Source organism: Staurois parvus, unplaced genomic scaffold, assembly GCF_062004578.1.
Source record: "Staurois parvus isolate SC_StPar_1 unplaced genomic scaffold, SC_StPar_1.0 ptg000244l, whole genome shotgun sequence".
Lineage (NCBI taxonomy): Eukaryota > Metazoa > Chordata > Amphibia > Anura > Ranidae > Staurois > Staurois parvus.
The window spans coordinates 2,988,436-3,012,964 of NW_028318040.1; the positions used below are offsets into that span (position 1 = coordinate 2,988,436).

Sequence of the window (24,529 nt, forward strand, 5' to 3'; positions counted from 1 at the left end):
CACCTATGGCCCATTTACAAATTAACACATTATATGGGACTTTATATTTCTGGTTATAGGTCAGATAGTTACTTGCCCTTCTGTTGAGGCTCTCCACCTTTGGTGAGGAAGCCCCCCCCCCCGAAAGGAACAATAACCCTCTGTTCTATGTTATACCTTCTGATGATTCTGCACTTCAATCTGGATGGGTGAGCCTTGCACGAAAGGGGAAGGTTCTCTGTTGTACTGTTCCACTTAGAGGTGTTCTTACTCTACATATACACAGGCAGGCTACTTTTCTGTTTCTATAAGTTATATTAAGAGTTAATTCAGATGATTTTACATTCAGCAATGCTTCCTTAGATGATTTTTGTAAGCTCTTGCCCAATATTGTTTGTGCTAACTAGTACACATTGGTCCAAAACTTCTTGATCTTGGGACATTTCCACCATATACATAGGAGGGAGACTGGCATCTCTGAAAGCATTTGTCAGAGGTTGTGGACTTGGAAACTTAATGGCATCCTCTTACAATATTCCCTATGTGTCAGTAAGAAAAATGACTCTATCATGCTTTTTTTGCAGATCACCAGGGGAATAATACTTAATTACCCCTACTTTGAGAAGCACGCAAGTGTGTCCTTCATGGAGTATTTATTAAGCATCACACCTGGCTTAGAGAAGTTGACAAGCGCAAATTACCTGCCCCCACATATTGCAAACACAGTGGAAGGACCAGTAATTTACTGGTAGGCAATTGCTCTTACAAAAACCTTATAGAGATTACACCCATCACCTCTTACAAAACAAGAGATGAGCCTGGAAAACTTCATACCAGAGCTCTTCATGACAACGACAGTAGTATGTCTATCCTTATGCTGAAAGATCCAAACGGTTCTGCCACTCCCAAGCCAAAAAAGATTGCTAATTTATTTCAATCTTTTTCTGACAAGCTCTATAACATAACTGAGCAATTTAAAGATTTAGACCCTTCCTTGCTCAAGTAAAAAATCAGGACATACTGTAAATACAGAAAATAGCCCTCCTTTCTATCCCACCATTGATATAGCACTGTTAGAGAAACATGTGTATCTACCACAATGCCAGATATATTAGAAACAGCATATGTGTCTGTTGCAACTTCCCTGAACCAGATTTATTGCCAGTATGCCCTGTAGCCTATCTGATACAAGGCATCTCACACTTTACTGACAGGTAATGGACTAACACTTGACAACCCAAAAACAGCATTAGATTAATCTGTTCAGTCAGTGGAACTAGTCATTGGGTAACAAAAGCGGTTTTCAATAGAGTCCTTCATTAGTGATTGCTATGAAATCAACACTCGGGTACTGTTATTACTGTAGGAAACAAGGGTGGTGCCTAATGTGTACAAAAAGAGCCTAAGGATGTAATCACAATTACATTGAGGAACCTTCTATATTGTTGTATTGGTCTGCCTCCTTTTTTCCCAGAGTTCCCTGAACACCTAAAACAATCCTCTGGCCAAATATGGAAAATTAAGTAAGTTAGGTTAAGTTAAGTAAATGTCACATCATACAGTAAATTTACATCATATGGTAAATTTGTTATTATAACAAATATAGTGATATTGCCAATGTACCCCAAGGAGACACCTCCCCAGATTTCCCTGTATGCTTAAAGTGTAGGCCAGGCCAAACTGTTTCCAGCATTGAATAGAATGGGGAGGGAATACCAGCCCTGCCAGGTTTTATTGTTATCTGGGGCTCTAACTTCCTTTCTTGCTGACAGTGTTTTATCAGACAAGAAGTGAGATGATCTCTACATCTGCAGCACATATTGAAATAATAAATCTCTTCTTTAGTAGTACAGAAGGCTTAAACCTTTGCCAGATTTTTAATCAAGTGCCAAAATTCCCCCTGATGAAGCCACATGACCGGTGGCGTAACGCGTAGGGGAGGGGCTCTGACGTCATCACGCTAAGTCGGCTTATCACAGCGAGTACGAGATTTGTGCTGAGCACACACAAAGTTTGATAAGGCGCATTTCATTTGTTAAATATGTGAGTGGGATTACTGGCTATATAAATAAAGGTTTTTAAAGGATAAGGCACTATTTTTTGCTTTTGGTATCATGTATGTGGAGACCTGGAGGGGATACAAGGAGGAATAGACCCCTGGAGGTGAGAAGGGGAAATCCATCCATCCATCCTTATACCACCATAAGAAACTACACACTGGAGAGACATCAGGTGGATAATTAGTAAATTGCAGTGTGGAACCATCTAGGAAGGAGTTCAGGAGCAGCAGTATTTGCATCTGTCCCTGTAGGACAAACAGCTATTTCAGCCTATATTAAGTAGGCAAATAAGGAGGTAAGCGCATAATAGAGGAACAATTATCCTGAAGCCATCCAATGTGTTGGAACAAATCCATATATTAGTATTGGAGAACTATTCATTTAAATATCTTTTTGGACACTTGTTGATGGGTTATATTGTTTTCGTTTTATTGGATTGGATAATTATATTGTTTTGGTTATTAATATACTTGCATATATTTAGGTTAATTATATAGATTATTTTGGATTTATAATCACAAGTTTAGGATTTATTAATTTAAGAATATAAAACATTTTTTGGCACACTAATTAATATAAATATGTTTTTTAGTACACTAATTAATTAGCAAGGGAGCGCTGCACTATTGTTTGAATATATAGAATTTGCCAGATTTCTATTTTTGTCTGTGTCCCTGTTGAAGATTTTTGATCACTTCCTGTCTGGTGAAACCATTATCAGTTGGACAGAAAGTGAGAGTAAACAGCAATAATAGCAAGATAGCAGCAAACACCTGACAGGGGTTCTAATCCTTCCTCACTCTCCAAAATAAAAAAAAAGGTTTTGGTTTGCAATACACTTCAGGTTTTTTTTCTGGGATCTCCTTGCAACTGACAAGTTGAAAATAACTTTTTGGGATTTAGATACCAATTTGGATCCTGCTGTGAGCAATTAAACATATGGACATATTTCGATATGGCTGGGTGCAAATAAATCAAGATAATTTTTCAACTTGTATAGTGCTTTATTTTTAAATCTTTGTATAACCAAACCCTAACATTTTAAGCTGTGGGTGGTCCTGTAAATGTCATATGGCTCAAAAACACTTTAAAAAAATATATATTTTATTCATGAGAAAAAAATGCACCAAATATTACATACAAGAGAAAACTAAGAGCATGGAACCACAGATAAAGAAAAAAAAATATCAAGCATATTCGGAAGGGAAAATCAAAAACCACCACAGCTTAGAATGAGATAAATCCTATGGCGAAAACTATAGAACCTGGAATCGTGTAAGGCTAAGATGGTGCAGGAAAGAGAAAAAGAAAAAAAAATCTACCTGTAACAACATAGCAAATACAATGGGATAGGCCCACTAAGCTAAATATTTGAGAAATATACACTGAGTAATAGCTAATACAAGTTAAATGACCAAGAAAGACCCTCAGGATGGCTAGAATAAAATATTGGGGTAGCCATATATATATATATATATATATATATATATACAGTATATTGAAGTGTTAAGAGGAAATGCCCTCTCCAGAAGAGGGCTCCATGCTATCCGTTAGGGAGGCCAAGGCTGTACTGGAATTTAAAGTTGCCACTTAAGGAACCATTTAGTGAAATGAAAAGGATGGAAAATATGATCTGCTGTCTCCTTTGGGTAAGTAACCTCAAGGTGCGACTCCCATTTGCAAAAACATTTGAATGCTTCAATGTCTGTATTAAGTATGCGAATATGTAATAAATTGATGATAGGACATCAGCGATAAAAGGTAGATGAGGAAGAATCCAATTTTTCATGATGCATCTCCTGCATGCCAGGAGACAGATGTATAAACAGTCCTGATTACAGCTTGATAGCTGAACAAAAGTAAGAGTGGATCATCAGGAAGCCATGTCCATGTTATAGGTTGGATGTAAGTTCTCACTAGTGTCCCGCTATTTTGGACAAAACCATAGGCAATGCAATAGAGTAGGAGTTGATTGATCACATTTGGGGCAACGGGACAATGTAGGTCATGACGGCTTAAGAGCAGACACAAGATACAGACTTAGGCAAGGTGGGTAATTTTGAATTTTGTCTCTCCATATTTTACTGGAGATGGAAGACGCAACTCTTCTGTAGCTGTAGAGAAGCTTGTCGAGGATATCCTCCATAAAAAAGTCTTTGGATCACTTAACCACATTGGAACTGGCAATAGATTTACTAAAGTATTGCAGCAAAGGCATGTAAAGATCTGATTTTGAGGTAATGGATCTACAGATTTGCAAGTCCAGAAAATTACACTTGAGGCCTGAAGATATATTTCTGGACAGTGATTCCCAATAACTCGAAAACTGTAGATAATAGATGAGATGGCTTGATGGAAGCGGACATACGCTACCCTATGTTTAGAGCAATTTAGGTTGAAAAGTGTCTGTTGAAAAGAAAGTCAGAATTGAATTAAGGCCAGAAATAGCCTTGTCCATGCCTTGTGGGAACATGGGTTATGACATGGTGAGACAAAGTGCGAAATGTGTGGTGAAAGCCCCATGGCCTTGTAGACATCCCTCCAGGTTATGACATTATCTCTAATCATAAAAGAACTTCCTAATTCAGGAGACAGACAAGGAAGTTGGGAATGTAGTATTCCTGGCAGGGACCACAGGTAAGACATGATGGACTCACTAAGTGATAGTTGTAGAACTTAGAGGAACCTGTGAGCCAGTCCAAGGCATGTCTAAGAAAGCAAGCGAGATTGTAGACCTTAATGTTAGGGAGGTTCAAACCTCCTTCCCCCTTTGGGAGATATACTTTTGTCAGAGCAATGTGAGGGCATTTGCTCTGCCAGAAAGCGGATACAGTGTTTTGAAGTACATTTACATCCTTATGTCTTAAAGAAGCGGTATGGTATTTTATATAAATAACATCTCCCAAAAACTGAGATCGGCAGTGCCCTACACGCCTCCAGGTATTTAAATATTTTTTAAATAAGTGGGGGTAATTAAGTTGATAGAGAGAGGATGGAGTTCTGACAATTTTGATACTGAAATAAGTAATGTGGTCTTTGGCCAGGGAAAACTCAAAGTTTGTTGCTGGAGACTGTGGGTTGGGCTTATTCAGTTGAAGGATTACACTTTTGGAAAATGTAATATGAAGACTTGAAAATCTGCCATACACCACAAAAATATGTTTTATATGAGGTATATCGATATGAGTTCTAGAGTGGAAAAGTAATATGTCATCTGCAAACAGAGTTGAGCATACCTTAAAAATGAATGCCATCATTTTACCATTTATCCAGGACTCAGATTTCACGTGTCAGCAGAAAAGGAAGTGCAGCAATTGGAAGTTACATTGATGTGAGTGCTGCATGGAGTTTCTCACAACTGTCTATTTTATAAAAGCAGCCTTGTTAAGAGTGTTGAACAAGGATTTGTGCTAAAGCACTGTTCAGACCATATGTTTTATCTGGGGCATATGCTGATAAAGAATCTAAACTGGCTTGTCTACAGGCAATAATTTATCTCAGTCTTTTCACTTTGGAGTACAGACTTCATACTAAAACATTTGGCTTAGAATTCTAAGGCTGATGTTTTCTAGCATAAAGCAATAGAATACAAGTCAAGATAAACCATTTGAAATAGGTGGCATCTGACATTCCACACCTACAAAACTTTACAAAGGGCCACAGATGTATAGTAATATTTGCACTGTCCACAGAGAATAATAGCAAATCAGACAGTGCTCTCTCAGATGCTTAATTGATTTTCTTAAACTTGCAAACACTTGTGAGTTTCACTCAAAAATATGCCAGATTCTGCTGTAGTCATGCAGGTGTAGTGATCTGCTGCCCTCTACTGTCTGAATTTGTATATTTGCCTGTACATTTTTTTTGTACTTCCTGTCCCTAGGTTGTTGGCGTTAAAACCCTGGAATGAGGAAGTGGAGAAAGCCTCGGCCACATGTCCTGTCCATGCTGTTAAATCCCAAGCCAGGGGACTATTATGTAAACATTCCTATGATCTAACAGTTAAACTGCAGCTGCTGAGTGTATATCAAAATCCTTGTGACAGACAGAGTATCTCTGCCCTGTTCTGTTATTCTTTCCTATGTACAGTGCCAAATAGCTAGGTCTTCCAGTATACAGTATATTAGTAGGTGAACATGTTTATTGCAATATAGCTTGTATGCAGTTCCTGTTATTCAAGTTAATCATGTCCCTTCTGGTGTGGGATTCTATAGCTAGTTTTAGCTTAGGGATCAGTAACCAGCATTGGCCAGAGACAGATTAGATATCTGGTCGCCACATCAGGATCATATGCTTAGAGGTCTGGTTGTCTGTCAGATAAGAAACTATTAGAGGGGCACTAAAGCACAGAGTAGATTGACTTTGAGTTTCAGTGGCACACCACAGTTCCTGACAATGAGAAGTTCCATTCCAGGCTTGTTGGACAACAGCTGGAGGAAATCCTCATGACCTCAAATTTAGATTTCAGGTATCACACACAAAAACAGACACCACTTCATTCCTGGGGGCCTCTGCAACTGAATATTGCTGCAACATTCATCTGGAGGTATCTCTTCACACATACAGTTATATATTTGGACACAGGCACAATTTTCATACGTTTGGCTCTGTATGCCAGCAGAATAAATTAAAATGAAACAATCCAAATGAGTTTGAAATGCAGACTTTCTGCTTTAATTCAAGTGGTTGAACATAAATATCAAGTAAAAATTGTAGGAACTGCAACCATTTTTCTACACAGTCCCTCCATTTTCAGGGACTCAAATGTAATTGGACAAATGAATATAATCATAAATAAAATGCTAATTTTTAATATTTTGTTGAGAATGACTGCCTGAAGTCTGGAACCCATGGACATTACCAAAGACTGGGTTTCCTCCTTTCTGATGCTTTGCCAGGCTCTAACTGCAGCTGTCTTCAGTTGTTCTTTGTTTGTGGGTCTTTCGATTTGCCTTCAGCAAGTGAAATGCATGCTCAATTGGGTTTAGATCAGGTGATTGACTCAACCATTGCAGAATATTCCACTACTTTTTCTTCAAAAGCTCCTGGGTTGCTTTTGCAGTGTGTTTTGGATCATTGTCCATCTGTACTGTGAAGCGCCGTCCAATCAACTTTGCTGCATTTGGCTGAATCTGGGCTGACAGTATATCTCTAAGTACTGCAAAATGCACCTGGCTTCTTCTGTCTTCTGTCACAGTATCAATAAACACCAATGACCCAATGCCACTGGAAGCCATACATGCCCATGCCATCACACTGCCTCCACCATGTTTTACAAATGACTTTGTGTGCTTTGGATCATGAGCTGTTCCAAGCCTTCTCCACACATTTTTCTTCCCGTAATTCTGTGACAGATTAATCTTAGTTTCATCCATCCAAAGAATGCTTTTCCAGAACTAGTCTGGCTTTTTTAGATATTTTTTAGTCTAAACTGGTTTTTCTATTCTTCAGGCTTATGAATGGTTTGCACCTTGTGGTGAACCCTCTGTATTTGCTCTCGTGAAGTCTTCTCTTGACTTTGAGAATGGGTTTTTCTTTACCATAGAGAGAATCCTGCGATCATCCACCACTGTTGTCTTCCGTGGACATCCGTGCCTTTTCATGTTGCTGAGTTCACCAGTGCATTCTTATTTCCTCAGAATGTACCAAACTGTTGACTTGGCCACTCCTAATGTTCCTGCTATCTCTCTGATGGATTTGTTTAATTTTGAAGCCTTACAATGGCCTGTTTCACTTGCATGGGCAGCTCCTTTGAACGCATGATGTAGGTTCACAGCAATAGATTCCAAATGCAAACACCACACTTAGAATCAACTTCAGACCTTTTACCTGCCTAATTGATGAAGAAATAATGAAGGAGTAGCCCACACCTGGCTATAAAACTGCTTTTGATTCAATTGTCCAATTACTTTTGGTCCCTTGAAAAAGGGGGGATGGCTACTCTTAAGAGCTGTAATTCCTAAACCCTTCCTCTAATTTGGATGGACATACCCTAAAATTAAACCTGAGAGTGTGCACTTTCAGCCCATATCCATTATATAACTATAGCTTGAATATGATTTGGTAAATACCTGAAAAAAATAAAATTGTGCCTGTGTCCAAATATATATGGACCTAACTGTATACCTGGGTATGTTTGCACAATTCCACCAAGACGTCAATCGGTCCTTTGCTGATAATACCTTTTTGCATATTGTATGTATGTACTTCTATTAACCACTTCAAGTCTGAACACTTTCACCCCCTTCCAGTTAAAGCCAATTTTCATTTTTAGTATTTGTATTTTGGTAAATGTTTTGGGTAAAAATAACCCAAAACAGTGTATATTATTTAGTCTGTGTGAAAGCTATAGAGTCTACAAACTATGGGATAAATATTTGAAAATTGATCAGTTGAGACCCTAAATGCCGAACGCTGGTATGGGGTATATCGGTGATCAGGACATAGGTATGGGGTATGGGGGTGATCAGGACACTGGTATGGCAGTAATCAGGATGCTGGTATGGCGGAGATCAGTACGCTGGTATGGGGGTGATCAAAGTGCTGGTATGACGTATAGCAGAGATCAGCGTGCTGGTATAGCATATAGTGGTGATCAGGGTGCTGGTATGGGGTATGGCGGTGATCAGGATGCTGTTATGGTGTATGGAGTGATCAGGATGCTGGTATGGGGTATGGTGATGATCAAGACATTAGTATGGCGTGTTATTGTGAGCACTGGGACAAGTGACAGGGGTTAGATGCATTATTTATTATGACTACACTGGGGCAGTGATCAGGGACACTGAGACACAGAAGTCTGTGAGTGTACATGCCAGGCTGCTGTACACTCACAGGCTGCAACATTGCCTCTTTCTGATCTCATAGTGAGAACAGAGAGAACTGATCTTCACACTTTCACTTAAATTGTTTTTATGTGATTGCTGTAATTGGACACAGTAATCACATGGTAAAACCCCATATGATCACTCGGACACAGCGGTAATGTGATTCGCTGTATTCAGACAACATACTGATCGCTGGGCTGTGAGCCACGCAGGAGCCGCCGATGCAGGCCGATATGCAACTACGCTAGCCCGCATCAGCACCGCTTCTTACCTGTCTTCTAGAGACTATGGGCAGATGGGAAGCAGTTAATGTATTTTTATATAAAAAAGCTTGTATTATTTCTATACTGTTATGCATCTATATACTTATGGTTACTGTTATATGCTGGTTGCAGTAGTTTTTCTGCTCCAAATTACTTTGTTTAGATTTCTGAATAATTTCCCAGGAAGGGAATCCCCTCTGTTCACACAGGCCCTGTCCTAGGTGGAGGCACTGCCAACTTTATTATCAAACCTACTCTTCCACTTAGCAAAGGTTCTGGTTCTTCTTTACCTACAGGTATAGCACAATATCTTGCTTGGCTGTCAAATTGGGACCAGTGGCTGTGTCCATGCAGTTGCTGCTTCCCAATAGACATGGATGGGACATGCATGGAACAGCTGTGCATCCCAAGTGAGAAAAGAAGGTCTTTCACACGGGGGTATGCATATATGCGCCTGTGTGAATGAGGCTTTAGAGATCTACCACATAACTGAACTATATTCTAATTTGCTGTGCTTGGCCCCTGCTACAACAGAGCCATTGCAAATACAGTTGCTTCCAGGTACAGTATGGTGAAACATGTAATCTCCTTGCAAGATGCATTGCCCAGGACTTGAATGGCCAACACAAGACCCAAATAATGTTGAGGACAAACCCATCAAATCCTAAGCTCCAACACAGAGTGTACAGGGTGTTTGACTCAATGAGCAGTGGGGGACCCGTGAGGCTTGCGTGCACCCCCTACTTGGAAATGCAAAATCATGTATATATACGTGATTTTGCACACCTGTGCCGCTCTGTAGCAGTATATCTGCTATGGGGCGGCGCTAAAGCAGTTAACCACTTGACGCCCTGCCACTGCATATACACGTGTGCAGGGCGGCACTGGGGCGCAAAAGCACATTTTAAAACGGGCTCCGCGCTCCCGACGTTTTCGCGGGCAGGGGGCACGTGTGCGCGCTCCCGTCGACCCGCGGGTGACACCATTTTTATCCCGGAGGGATCAATTATTCGATTTCAGCCAGTGATGTCTGTCTGAAATCAGATGATCGGTCCCTGTCCTATCCTGTCCTGTGTTGACAGTTACACAGGACAGGATATGATATCATTCTTCTCTGCCTGGACACATTCTGTTCCAGACAGAGAAGAAGACATACAAATTATGAATAAAACAGCACATACCCACAGTTAGAACACTCTAGGACACATTTAACCCCCTGATCGCCCCCCCCCAGTTAACCCCTTCACTGCCCTGTCACCAGTGTCACTGATCAGTGAACCGATTTCTACTGATCACTGTATCAGTGTCGCTGGCGACTTCTGATAGTGTTAGCGCCCCTCCCAGATAGTGCCAGTTTGCCCGTTTGCCCGCCAGTACACCAGTAATCCCATTTAACCCCTTAATCCCACCCCCCCAGTTAACCCCTTCACTGCCCTGTCACCAGTGTCACTGATCAGTGAACCGATTTTTACTGATCACTGTATCAGTGTCGCTGGCGACTTCCGATAGTGTTAGCGCCCCTCCCAGATAGCGCCAGATTGCCCGCCAGTACACCAGTAATCCCGTTTAACCCCTTGATCGCCCCCCCCAGTTAACCCCTTCACTTCCCTGTCACCAGTGTCACTGATCAGTGAACCGATTTTTACTGATCACTGTATCAGTGTCACTGGCGACTTCCGATAGTGTTAGCGCCCCTCCCAGATAGCGCCAGTGTGCCCGCTAGTACACCAGTAATCCCATTTAACCCCTTAATCTCTTCCCCCCCCCAGTTAACCCCTTCACTGCCCTGTCACCAGTGTCACTGATCAGTGAACCAATTTTTACTGATCACTGTGTCAGTGTTGCTGGCGACTTCCATTAGTGTTAGCGCCCCTCCCAGATAGCGCCAGTTTGCCCACTAATACACCAGTAATCCCGTCTAACCCCTTGATCGCCCCCACCCCTGAGTTAACCCCTTCACTGCCCTGTCACCAGTGTCATTGATCAATGAACAGATTTTTACTGATCACTGTATCAGTGTCGTCGGCGACTTCCAGTAGTGTTAGCGCCCCTCCCAGATAGCGCCAGTTTGCTCGCCAGTACACCAGTAATCCCATTTAACCCCTTGATCGCCCCCCCAGTTAACCCCTTCACTGCCCTGTCACCAGTGTCATTGATTGCAGTGAACAGATTTTTACTGATCACTGTATTAGTGTCACTGGTGACTTCCGATAGTGTTAGCGCCCCTCCCAGATAGCGCCAGTTTGGCCGCTAATGCACGGGATTTTTTTTACCAAAAACATGTAGCAGAATACATTTTGGCTTAAATTTATGACTAACTTTTAGTTTACGATATATTTTTTTAAGCTGAAAGTAGAAAATATTGTTTTTTTTCAAAATTTTCGTTTTTTTTGTTTATAGCGCGAATAATAAAAAGCGCACAGGTGATAAAATACCAACAAAAGAAAGCTCTATTTGTGTGAAAAAAAGGACGTAAATTTCGTTTGGGTACAGCATTGCATGACCGCGCAATTATCATTTGAATTAGTGCAGCGCTGTATAGCAAAAAAAGGCATAAATTGCAGTATCTATACCATAGTTTGTAGACGCTATAACTTTCACACAAAGCAATCAATATACACTTATTGGGATTTTTTTTACCAAAAACATGTAGCAGAATACATTTTGGCTTAAATTTATGACTAACTTTGAGTTTACGATATATGTTTTATAGCTGAAAGTAGAAAATATTGTTTTTTTTCAAAATTTTCGTGTTTTTTTTGTTTATAGCGCAAAAAATAAAAAGCGCACAGGTGATAAAATACCACCAAAAGAAAGCTCTATTTGTGTGAAAAAAAGGACGTAAATTTCGTTTGGGTACAGCATTGCATGACCGCGCAATTATCATTTGAATTAGTGCAGCGCCAAACAGCAAAAAAAGGCCTGGTCATTAAGGGGGGTAAATCCTCAGGAGCTCAAGTGGTTAAAGATGAAGCTTAAACATGGCTATTTTTGCACAGTCTAGATTGGACCAATACATATATGCATGTGCCATACCTGTGGGATCCCAGTGGAAGCTGGAAATCACTATACTAGGCACCACCACTACCAATCTTCACTAGCTTTTATGTCCTGTGTCAAGCCGTTGCCCTGCTGCTTAGTGAACACTGGAGGTCTCTTGCTTGGTACAGGCACCATTCAGAGAACATTTTGCATTCTCCCAATGAATGCAAGGGTTTCTCTGATTGGACAAGGTGGAAATTGTGATGTCACTTCTCTGCACAATTTGGCTGTGTGAATGAGGCCTAAGGATTCATGCCAAATGCTATAGAAAGTATTGAAACCATTGCCTTAGCATGACAGCCAAGCAACTACCATCTATTCAGTGATTTTCATAGGAAAGGTTATTCAAGTTTAAACAGAGTATTTAACTATTTGCCTAGACATATATTTTTAACATGAGCTGCCTTATACAGATTAACATATCTTCAAGAATATTTCAGTAAATGTTTCCATAAAGCCAGTAGACTTACATGCTGACACTTGTTTAAATAGCTTTCTTCAAAGGATGGCTAAAAATGGCTGAATATCATGTCATTTCAACAGAAATACATGGGTTTGGCTGTGCTTAGAAGGCTTTGTACCTTACAATCATAGATTGTTGGCTATAAAACAATCATAGAATTAGAATTTTAATAAACTGAATATACTTTATTTTTAATGTAAACGTGGAGAGTCAATAATGTCAGATCACCTTCATGGGCCTATGGCAGCCCTTGACCTGTTCAAAATGTATTCTGCTTGCCATTAATTTAATCTAAAAAAAAAAAATCAATAACAGTTACTCGCTGTGGTAAATTAGAGTATGTGCCTTGTCATTTGCCCCTGAGGTAGACATACGGGGGTAAGGTGCAAGCCATGATGTGCAGATCTGCAGGGGTATATATTTTGGTGGTCTTTTCGGTGCAGATATTTGGAATCGGACAGATGAGGGACAAGCTTCCTGCTTTGTTTTTATTTATATATATATATATATATATATATATATATTATTTATTTCAGGTACTTATAAAACACTGTCAATTTTATGCAGCGCTTAACACATATATATTGAACATTCACATCAGTCCCTAATCCTCAAGGGGTGTATAATCTAAGGTCCCTAACTCACATTCATACATACACATATTAGGGCTAATTTAGACAGGAGCCAATTCACCTACCAGCATGTCTTTGGAGTGTGGGAGTAAACCGGAGTACCCAGAGGAAACCCATGCAAGTACAAGGAGAACATGCAAACTCCATGCAGGAGGCGCCATAGTCGGGAATTGAACCCATGACCCATTTACTGCAAGGCAGATGTGCTGACCACTAAGCCACTGTGCTGTGTGTGTGTGTGAGTGTGTGCGTGCGTGTGTGTTATTTAATCCCCTGCTGATTTTGAATGTTTTCCCACTAACAAAGGAATAATCAGTCTAAAAATCGAATGGTAGGTGTATTATAACACTGAGAGACAGAATAGCAACAAAAAATTCAAAAGAAATACATGTGTAACAAATTATGCACTGATTTGCATGTTCATGAGGGAAATAAGTATTTGATCACCTTCACAAAACATGACTTAGTACTTGGTGGCAAATCCCTTGTAGTTGGCCAGACTTGCACACATCTCAGGAGGGATTTTGACCCACTCCTCTTGGCAAATCCTCTCCAAGACATTAAGGTTTGGTGGCTGATGTTTGGCAACTCGAACTTTCAGCTCCCTCCACAGATTTTTCATTGGATTAAGGTCAGGAGACTGGCTTGGCCACTCCAGGACCTTAATGTGCTTCTTCTTGAGCCACTCCTTTGTTGTCTTGGCCGTGTATTTTGGGTCATTGTCATGCCGGAACAACCATCCACGACACATTTTCAATGCCCTGGCTGAGGGAAAAAGGTTCTCACCCAAGATTTGACAGTACATTGCCCCGTCCATCGTCCCTTTGATGCGATGCAGTTGTCCTGTCCCCTTAGCAGAAAATCACCCCCAAAGCAGAATGTTTCCACCACCATGTTTGACAGGTGGGATGGTGTTCTTGGGGTCATAGGCAGCATTTCTCCTCCTCCAAACACGGCAAGTTGAGTTGATGCCAAAGAGCTTGATTTTGGTCGCATCTGATCACAACACTTTCCACCAGTCCTCCTCTGCATCATTCAGATGTTCAGTGGCAAACTTCAGATGGGCCTGGACATGTGCTTTCTTGAGCAGAGGGACCTTGCGGTCACTGCAGGATTTCAATCCTTGTCAGCTTAGTGTGTTACCAATTGTTTTCTTGGTGACTGTGGTCCCAGCTGCCTGGAGATCATTGACAAGACCCTCAAGTGTAGTTCTGGGATGATTCCTCACTGTTTTCATGATTATTGACACTCCACAAGGTGAGATCTTGCATGGTGCACTAGACTTAGGGAGACTGACAGTTGTTTTGTGTTTCTTTCATTTGCGAATGATTGCACCAACTGTTGTCACCTTCTCACCAAGCTGCTTGGCGATAGTTTGGTAGCCCAGTCCAGCCTTTTGTAGGTCTACAATCTTTTCCCTGACATCCTTGGACAGCTCTTTGGTCTTTGCCATGGTGGAGAGTTTGGAATCTGATTGTTTGATTGCTCCTGTGGACAGGTGTCTTTTATACAGGTAACAAAATGAGATTAGCAGCACTCCATTTAAGAGACTGCTTCTAATCTCAGCTTGTTACCTGTATGAAAGACACCTGGTAGCCAGAAATTCTGCTGAATGAATGGGGATCAAATACTTATTTTCCTCATGAACATGCAAATCAGTACATAATTTTTTAGACATGCATTTCTTTTGAATTTTTTGTTGCTATTCTGTCTTTCAGTGTTACAATACACCTACCATTAAATGTTTAGACTGATCATTTCTTTGTGAGTGGGCAAACATTCAAAATCAAGTACTCTTTTCCTTCACTATGTATATATGTATATATATACAGGTGGAACTTGAAAAATTACAGTATCGTGCAAAAGTTCATTTATTTCAGTAATGCAACTTAAAAGGTGAAACTAATATATGAGATAGACTCATTACATGCAAAGCAAGATAGTTCAAGCCGTGATTTGTCATAATTGTGATGATTATGGCTTACATCTCATGAAAACCCCAAATCCACAATCTCAGAAAATTAGAATATTACAAGCAATCAATAAAACAAGGATTGTACATAGAACAATATCGGACCTCTGAAAAGTATAAGCATGCATATGTACTCAGTACTTAGTTTGGGCCCCTTTTGCAGCAATTACTGCCTCAATGCGGTGTGGCATGGAAGCTATCAGCCTGTGGCACTGCTGTGGTGTTATGGAAGACCAGGATGCTTCAATAGCGGCCTTCAGCTTTTCTGCATTGTTCGGTCTCATGTCTCTCATCTTTCTCTTGGCAATGCCCCATAGATTTTCTATGGGGTTCAGGTCAGGCGAGTTTGCTGGCCAATCAAGCACATTAATCCCACGGTCATTGAACCAGGTTTTGGTGCTTTTGGCAGTGTGGGCAGGTGCCAAGTCCTGCTGGAAAATGAAGTCAGCATCCCCATAAAGCTTGTAGGCGGAAGGAAGCATGAAGTGCTCCAAAATCTCCTGGCAGATGGCTGCATTGACCCTGGACTTAATGAAGCACAGTGGACCAACACCAGCAGATGACATGGCTCCCCAAATCAACACAGACTGTGGAAACTTCACACTGGACTTCAAGCATCTTGCAGTGTGTGCCTCTCCATTCTTCCTCCATACTCTGGGTCCTTGGTTTCCAAATGAGATGCAAAAGTTGCTCTCATCAGAAAAGAGGACTTTGGACCACTGAGCAACAGACCAGGTCTGTTTTTCTTAACCCAGGTAAGACGCTTCTGATGTTGTTTGTTGTTCAGGAGCGGCTTGACAAGAGGAATACGACATTTGAAGTCCATGTCCAGGATCCGTCTGTGTGTGGTGGGTCTTGATGCACTGACTCCAGCCTGAGTCCACTCCTTGTGGAAGTCCCCAACACTTTTGAATGGCCTTTTCCTGACAATCCTCTCCAGGCTGCGGTCATCCCTGCTGTTTGTGCACCTTTTTCTTCCACACTTTTCCCTTTTCATAACTTTCTATTAATGTGCTTTGATACAGCACTTTTGGAACATCCAACTTCTTTTGCAATTACCTTTTGAGGCTTTCCCTCCTTATGGAGGGTGTCAATGATGGTTTTCTGCACAACTGTCAGGTCAGCAGTCTTTCCCATGATTGTGATTCCTACTGAACCAGACTGAGAGACCAATTAAAGGCTCAAGAACCCTTTGCAGGTGTTATGGCTTAATTAGCTGATTAGAGTGGGACACTTTGAGCCTTGAATATTGCACCTTTTCACAATATTCTAATTTTCTGAGATTGTGGATTTGGGGTTTTCATGAGCTGTAAGCCATAATCATCACAATTATGACAAATCACGGCTTGAACTATCTTGCTTTGCATGTAATGAGTCTATCTCATATATTAGTTTCACCTTTTAAGTTGCATTACTGAAATAAATTAACTTTTGCACGATATTCTAATTTTTCGAGTTTCACTTGTATATATAGAGAGTTTTATATATATATATATATATATATATATATATATAAAATTATAATTTTTATTTATGCCTTGATTATCTATTTGCACATATGTTGAAGTTGCCCATACTGATTTATTCATATTTGGTATTGCCTAGCAGGGCATCTATTCTTTTTTGATATTTTCAATCACTTGTTCTTGGTTATTGTCAAGGTGTGCACTAATATTACCTTAGTTAGGGGCTCTGTCAGATGTTTACTTTTTGCTTTATGGTTAGGATTAGTGAGTAGCGCAGCACTATTTATTAATTCATTTAAGCTTCTTGCCTACCTTTCCCTTTGATACTCTGCTTTATGGGTGTTGCACTACCCCTGAAAGAGCCACTGGATTTCAGGACTTTTCTCCTACACAGCACCCACAGCCAGGCAAGAGGAAATTTCTACACACTCCAGATGGCTCTAGAAAACAGTCTAGGGGTTTTTGTTTTTGTTTTGTTTTATTTTTCAGTAGAACTTGGATAGGGATTCGGGCTACATAGGAAGCCCCAAACTGAAGAAATGCTGCAAACTATTTACAAATGATTGAGGACCTGCTAAAGTCTCTGGCTGTTGTATACTGCTTCAAACTGAGCTGCACACCAATGGGAAGGATGACACAGCGTATAAAATGAATGAAAGCTCCAACAAGTTGTAGATGCAGAACCTAGCTGCATTGCACAGCACCTGCTTTCTCTCGACCAAAGCTAGAGATATTGGGGGTGCTCCTAATTGTCTTGCATTGCACTCAAGTTGTCCTCTTGGTCCCAGACATGTGCAGTATTGCACTACACTGTCTTCTCTCTGGCTTTGGGTATGCTGGCTGGTAGGGGTACTCACTCAGTCCCTTTAAATACCTCCTTGAATCCAGAGAGCTGATGCACAGGCTGATTCTGGCTTGGAGTCCCAGTTAAGCCTAGCTGGAACTATGGCTGAGTGATATCCTGGAGCAGTCTTCTTCTCTCTCTCTCTCTCTCTCTCTCTCTCTCTCTCTCTCTCTCTCTCTCTCTCGGACTTCTCTCTCTTTTGCCCCAGGGGCAGACGGCTGGACTCTGCATTCTGCTCTCAAACTGCCAGGAGAAAGAAGGAGGTAACAGCCACGGCCTTTGAAGCACAGCACAGCCTCCTAACAAAATTAACCCCTGCTCCTCAGGCTACAAAGTAAGTAAACTAAATTTACCTACTCTAGCAAGTTGCCTTCCATCCTATAGCAGAAACACTGCTACAGGGCAGCAGGACTGCGCAATGTCACATATATATACGTGATTTGCATTTCTGGGTAGGGGGCAAGTGCGCATGCGCTGCCCTACCCGCGCCACCATTGGCAGCTATGGAAGTCAATCACCAAGTCCCGGCCAGAGATTCTTTGCCGACACCTGGCAAACGCCAAGAAACACAGGTCTCTCTCCTGCAAGAAATAACATGCTGCTGTGTATTTCTCTGCATGGCAGAGAAATACACAGCAGCATGTTTCCCAAGTAAAACACACACAGCACACATAGTAAAACAGCACACAGTTAACCTTTGATTGCCCCAGATGTTAACCCATTCCTGCCCAGTGTCATTAGTACAGTGTCAGTGCTTTTCCCACCCAGTGTCAGGATGCCCGTGGCAGTTCCACAGTCCCTTTATGAGTCGCCGATTGCTGGCATTACTAATATGAAAAAAAAATTCCAGTATATTTAACGACATTTGTAGATGCTAAAACTTTCACGTAAACCAATTAATTTACATGTATTGGGATTTTTTTTTTTAACAAAGACATGTAGCAGAATACATTTTGACCTAAATTTATGAAGAAATAAAATTTTTACATTTTGTTTATTGGATATGTTTATAGCAAAAAGTCAAAAATATTGTTTATTTTCACAATTGTTGGCCTTTTTTTGTTTATAGCGCAAAAAAAGAAAATGCACAGGTGATCAAATACCACCAATAGAAAGCTCAATTTGTGGGGAAAAAAGGACATAAATTTCATTTGGGTGCAGCATTGCATTACCACACAATTGTCAGTTAAAGTAACGCAGTGCCATATCGCAAAAAATGGTCTGATCAGGAAGAGGGTAAATCCTCTTGGAGGGCAAGTGGTTAGTAACCTAGGAAGGTGCTACATGAGGTTTGTCACTTCATTGCAGAAGGGGACTAATTATTTATTTTTATGTTCTAAGTTTAATGTAGTCTGAGTAACTTTTCCACTTTGGAAAACAATGTTGTTCTGTTTATAGTAAATTGTCAGTACAAAAAATGGCCACTGCCCCAGTCTATAACTGGCTTTTATAGTAAATTGTAAACCAATGAAAAGCAGCATTTCCTCGGTTAGGCTTACATTTTACAATACCATAGTGATAAAGGAACATAAACTGTATAATCAATCTGCACAGCAAACAACTGATTTTAGAACAGATTTGTTTATACTCATTTTATTTATACCAACGGGGAATTACATACCTCCCAACTTTCTGAAAAGATAGAGAGATTAGCACATGTTATGTAGACAGAAGACACTCCGCTGTCATGCTCCTAGCTATCCAAATCATGAAGAATATGCAGAAATATGATTAACCATTTGAGTACCAACCTGCAATGCTCCTTCATTACCAGGCCATTGTCAGTTTTCAGTGCTGTGATAGTTTGACTGACAATTACTTGCTCATGCAACATTTTACCCAAACGAATTTTATGTCATTTTTGAGACCGATAGAGCTTTCAACACTGTGTAAAATGGGAAAAATAACAAAGATCTTGGAAAAAAAACTTGCCCTTACTTTCTTTTAAAAAGGATATAAAAAAAATGCCAGCACAGTACAACCAATCCCCCCCCCCTAAAATTACCCGTTTTAGAAAGTATGTAATCCTATTTTTATTCTCACCAATTTTTGCAAATGAAGGAAATTGCTGGTATTGCGGGGCAAAGGACTATGCTTAAGCAGGCCATACATGGGTCAAATTCCGAATGATTTTTCGATCTAAAATTGTAAACATAATTAGTTCTGTAATCCGATGGAACCACCAATGATTTCGTAAATCGGTCATATTTCATGAATTTTCCAGCATGCCCGATAAACAAAATGGGGAGGAACCACGTAAATCGGCCGGTGCCATTGCCCCACTAACAGAGCGAAAATCAGCCGATTATTCTTTGATCCATGTATGGCTGGCCTTGCATACAAAAATGATAAAGCAGGCCAAAAGGATGGACAATTGAGCAGCAAAAAGAGACAGGGATTTGGATTTAAAAGTGGTATAGTCCCTCTGAATGAGGGACAGTTGAGAGCTATGGGGGATTGTGATTGTGGAGGGGATGTGTATGGTAGGCTCAAAGAACATATGTTTTAGAAAAACAAACATGGACATCGAGATACCTCTGGAGGAATTATACTGAAGTGAACCGGGATACCTGAAGATTCAGTTATTGTAGAACACTGGTGCAAAATTAACCCAAGAGTCAGGCAGTTAGAAGGTTAAACTGAAATTTGACTGGAGCTAGAAAATAGCAATTTTAACATGAGACTCCCTTGACAAATACATTTATGCAGTGATAAATCATTTCAGCCCTTGCTAAACTGGTAAAACGACAGAAAGAAGTTTGTTGGCTTACAGACACATTCTTCTGCCAAAAACACATGCAAGCAAAACATGTGACAGAAAAGCAGAATATTGCTCTTCTATCTAAAATGCGGTTTGAGGCAGGTCTTAGCTTGTTTCCTTGTAAACCCAATATACAGCTAATATTTAAAGGGCGTGCAATTTCACTGTTTGTGAAAGCCAATGCTAGAACGGTAGATTTTAATCAACACTATTTTGTCAAAGTCCCATTTTTGCTTTAATAATGATGAGTAAACAATCTATAATCGGTTCAGTTTGCTCTATTCCATATAATGCTCAACAATATTAACATGCTAATATTCAAACAAAATTAAATAATTTTCCTTCAGCAAGTTGTCTAGAAGCTAAAACAGTAAATAACTGAAAGGAAAATATGATGTTTTAGGTTTTACTTGGAAGCGCATGGTGCTCATGTACTGATCATGCTCTGACACAGATGCAGGCCCTTTTAATTCCTTTTCCCCAAATTCCCTGGTTTTCTGGACATGCCCATGAAAGACAAATCCTCAGCTACCATTCGTTTCTTTTAGCTTCACAGGTGCCACCCAGATGAGGCCGAGGTATCAAGGCAAGTGATCTGCAGCCAGGAGAGGGTCTTCAATTGCCAGATTCAGCCTTTAGACAGCTGGAAAGGCACCTAAGAGCATAAAGCTTTTCTGGAAGACCCAGTTATTGTGGGGATCCCCTCCCTTACTGCTGTCAGAGAACTATAGTTCCAGTGGGATGGTCCATTGTCCTTGGATCTTTCCAGCTGTTTGCCTGTGTTACCAGAGATACCTTGATTTCACTATGAGGGACACTTTTTATGAGGACAATTGTAAGAAGCTGTGTTCAAAAACTGTTTTACTGAAGTAGTGGTTTTCAGCTTGACTCTCTTGCTATATCATCTTATAGGGATTAGGCTATACAGCCACACATTACCCTGATTGAGCCACAGGAACATTATTGTGAACAATCTATGTTTGTGCAGCTTTCACAATCCGTTGTATATTAGGGCTCATGCACATTGGGCATTTGAATTTTTCCTCTGAACACTTTTTACTTCTGGCAGGAAAAAGAAGCCTAAAACATGCCTAAAGCCACCTTTTGCACACGTGTTTATGCGCATTTATGCATGTTGCTGTGTTTGCTGTTAATGCATTCTATTGGCCAGAATATTAATTTTTTTGGACAATTAGAATTCATTATCATGCAAACGCGCCTAAATGCATCTAGCATTTAGGTACATTTTGTGCTTTTGTCTATGCAAAAGCTCCTCTCCTGAACACGCTGGTAATGGGTTTTCTTTTCAGCCTGTCAAATCTCCTCTTCTAATGAGCCTGCAGTTGCCTATGTGTGCATGAACACATAGGGGTTGATTTACAAAAACTGAGAGTGAAATCTGGTGCAGCTCTGCATAGAAACCAATCAGCTTTATGGTTTTTATTTAAAAAATTAACTGAACAAGCTGGCGTTAGAAGCTGATTGGCTACCATGCACAGGTGCATCAGATTTTGCACTCTCCAGTTTTAGTACATCAGATCCACAGACTAACATAGGGGTCTGTTTACAGGCAGAAAAAATTGCAAATGCCTGTTTTTAAGCCCATTTTAAGGCATTTTTTAAAGCCCAGTGCCCTTAATCTGCAGTGTGTGCATACTCCTTACCATTCTGATACTGTTTTGAATTATTGATTCTAGCTTTGAACTTGTTTAGCAAACTTCAAATTACAGTTACTCCCTGTCTGATCATTTGGCCAATTACCCATTTTGTTACATTTACACCTTACAACTCCCCTGCAGGAATGTTTCAGTAACAAGTTCAGGTTACAAGATGTGTGTTCCATTAGCCATCATACTTTTCAGCTGTTTTCTGCTAATGGCCTTTGACATGAACTAATTACCTTTACTGTTTATTCATACTGCTGTGTTCATGGCCTATTACAGCCAGGGTAGGTGCTAGACTATTTTGCACCCTAAGCAAGACAAGCTACTTGCACACTTGCACCCCCCCTCAAAAAAAATAAAGTCACAATTTTTTTAAAAAGTACAAAATATTAAAACAGCCTGTAGCTGGGGTGACACAGTCCCAGTTTATATCACCTGATATCTGTGATGTTTCTCTGGACACTGGACTTTGTGTCATGCCCAGAAGAGCACAGCTGCTCTCAGCACAGCGCCTTATCCTAGTTTATACTTATTGAAGTCCTTCCCCAGTATACCGCTGTCACCACTGTACCCCCATTATATCTGTGTCCTTCCAGCACCTGTTTGTACCCCCAACATACCAGCCTGTACCCCCAAAATATCTCTGTATCCATCCAGCGCCTGTGTGTACCCCAAAAAAATATCTCTGTGTCCTTCCAGCACCTGTCTATACCCCAACATATCTCTGTGTCCTTCCAGCACTTGTCTGTACCCCAAAAATATATCTGTGTCCTTCCAGCACCTGTCTGTACCCCAACATATCTCTGTGTCTTTCCAGCACCTGTCTGTATCCCAACATATCTCTGTGTCCTTCCAGCACCTGTCTGCCCCCCAACATATCTCTGTGTCCTTCCAGTACCTGCCTTTACCTTGAACATATCTCTGTGTCCTTCCAACACCTGTTTGTACCCCCAACATATCTGTGTCCTTCCAACACCTGTTTGTACCCCCAACATATCTGTGTCCTTCCAACACCTGTTTGTACCACCAACATATTGTATCCCTGAGTCCTTCAAGCACCTGTTAATACCCCCAATATATCTGTGTCCTTACAGCACCTGTCTGTGCCCTCAACATATCTCTGTGTCCTTCCAGCACCAGTTTGTACCCCCAACATATCTGTGTCCTTTCAGCACCTGTTTGTACCCCTAACATATCTGTGTCCTTCCAGCACCTGTTTGTACTGCCAACATATCTGTGTCCTTGCAGCAGATGTTTGTACCCCCAACTTATTTCTGTGTCCTTCCGAAACCTGCCAGGTTTTCCCTTAGCACGCGTCTGAATCCCGTGCTCCCCTACCAAGAACATCCCTACCTGCAATGCCTCCCCCCAGTACACTTTTGCATCCCAACCCTTTCTCCCCACCACTTGTGCAGTCATTGTTACACTCATCATCTTCTTGCCAATTCTCTGATGGTGGTCAGCCAGGAGGAGTACATGATGAGCGCGGAGCTGGAGGGTTTCAACCCTCTCATAATGTCTCATGGCTGGGTATACAGGCACTTCTCTGCTTCTTTCACAAGCCTATGCCTGCTAAGAAAGACACTTCATCCACTCTCTCAATTGTACAGTATTCTATTGCACGCTGTAGGTGAGGAGGGGAGGTCCCAACACAGTGTGCTGACTGTGGTGAGGTGTGCTCTACTCACTCAGGGTTCCCAGGGCATAACTTGGGACGTGGCTGAGGAGGGACAACCTAAACAGAGGCACTGTCCCAGCAAAGCAGGGACAGTTGGCATGTATGTGCAGGGAGCTGTGGCTGCGCCCTAGGCAGCTGCCTAGTTCACCTAGTGGTAGCACCGGCCCTGATTACAGCTTTAGTAAAGAAAAGTCACTGAAGATCCAAATTTATACAAATATAACTACTGTTACTGCTGTTTCTATGCCACTTCTAATGCACATTATTTAAATCAATTGGGACACTCATTATTTGTATACATAGGGTATGTATAGACATGCTGTACTCCATAGTTGCATGGACAAAACAGGAAGGTTTGCTCATTTTTAAATTTAAGACAAGAGACCGGGGTAGGAGGAGACTGTTTGCAGTTTGGTTCTGCTTATCTTGGGGAAAAACAGAAAAATCACATAACCTTGGGGTTCTTAACCTGATTGTGAGTTCATACCCCCAATGGATTACCCAATCTGTCCTCATACACCTTTAGGCTCGGTTGACATCTGTACAGGTGGTGCCACTGTGGGACCCACACAAATACCGGCAGATGCAACCACCAACACAGAGAAATGCAAGGCCCACGAGCATGTGCCGTTAATCATAATGGTACGCTACCCACACTGGAAACCAAAACCATACTGGGAACCTTGGTTCCTGTGTGGGCTGTGAGTTAAAAAATATTGCAGGGACTTATTTCTTTTGTGTCCTAGGGTACAGCAGTCCAATCAAATGAATGAGCTTTCGTGCCTGCGCAAATCGCGGCCGTACAGGTGGGAACCTTGCCTAACACTAGATTGTCTTCATCAGCACCAGTCCTATTAAATACAAGCATAGCTATAAAA

The 24,529-nt window shown here is 41.1% G+C and overlaps 1 long non-coding RNA gene across 2 annotated transcripts in view; it reads left to right on the forward strand.

The window, feature by feature from the left end:
• LOC149459839 (uncharacterized) overlaps positions 1 to 24,529 on the forward strand; it is a 356,271-nt gene that overhangs the window by 162,904 nt on the left and 168,838 nt on the right. Inside the window, exon 3 of one of the 2 annotated variants that reach the window (XR_016313187.1) lies at positions 17,757 to 17,882. The exons of the other annotated variant lie outside the window; for it this stretch is intronic. This is a non-coding gene — a long non-coding RNA (uncharacterized LOC149459839). The remainder of the gene's footprint in view (positions 1 to 17,756; positions 17,883 to 24,529) is intronic. 2 annotated transcript variants of the gene reach the window in all.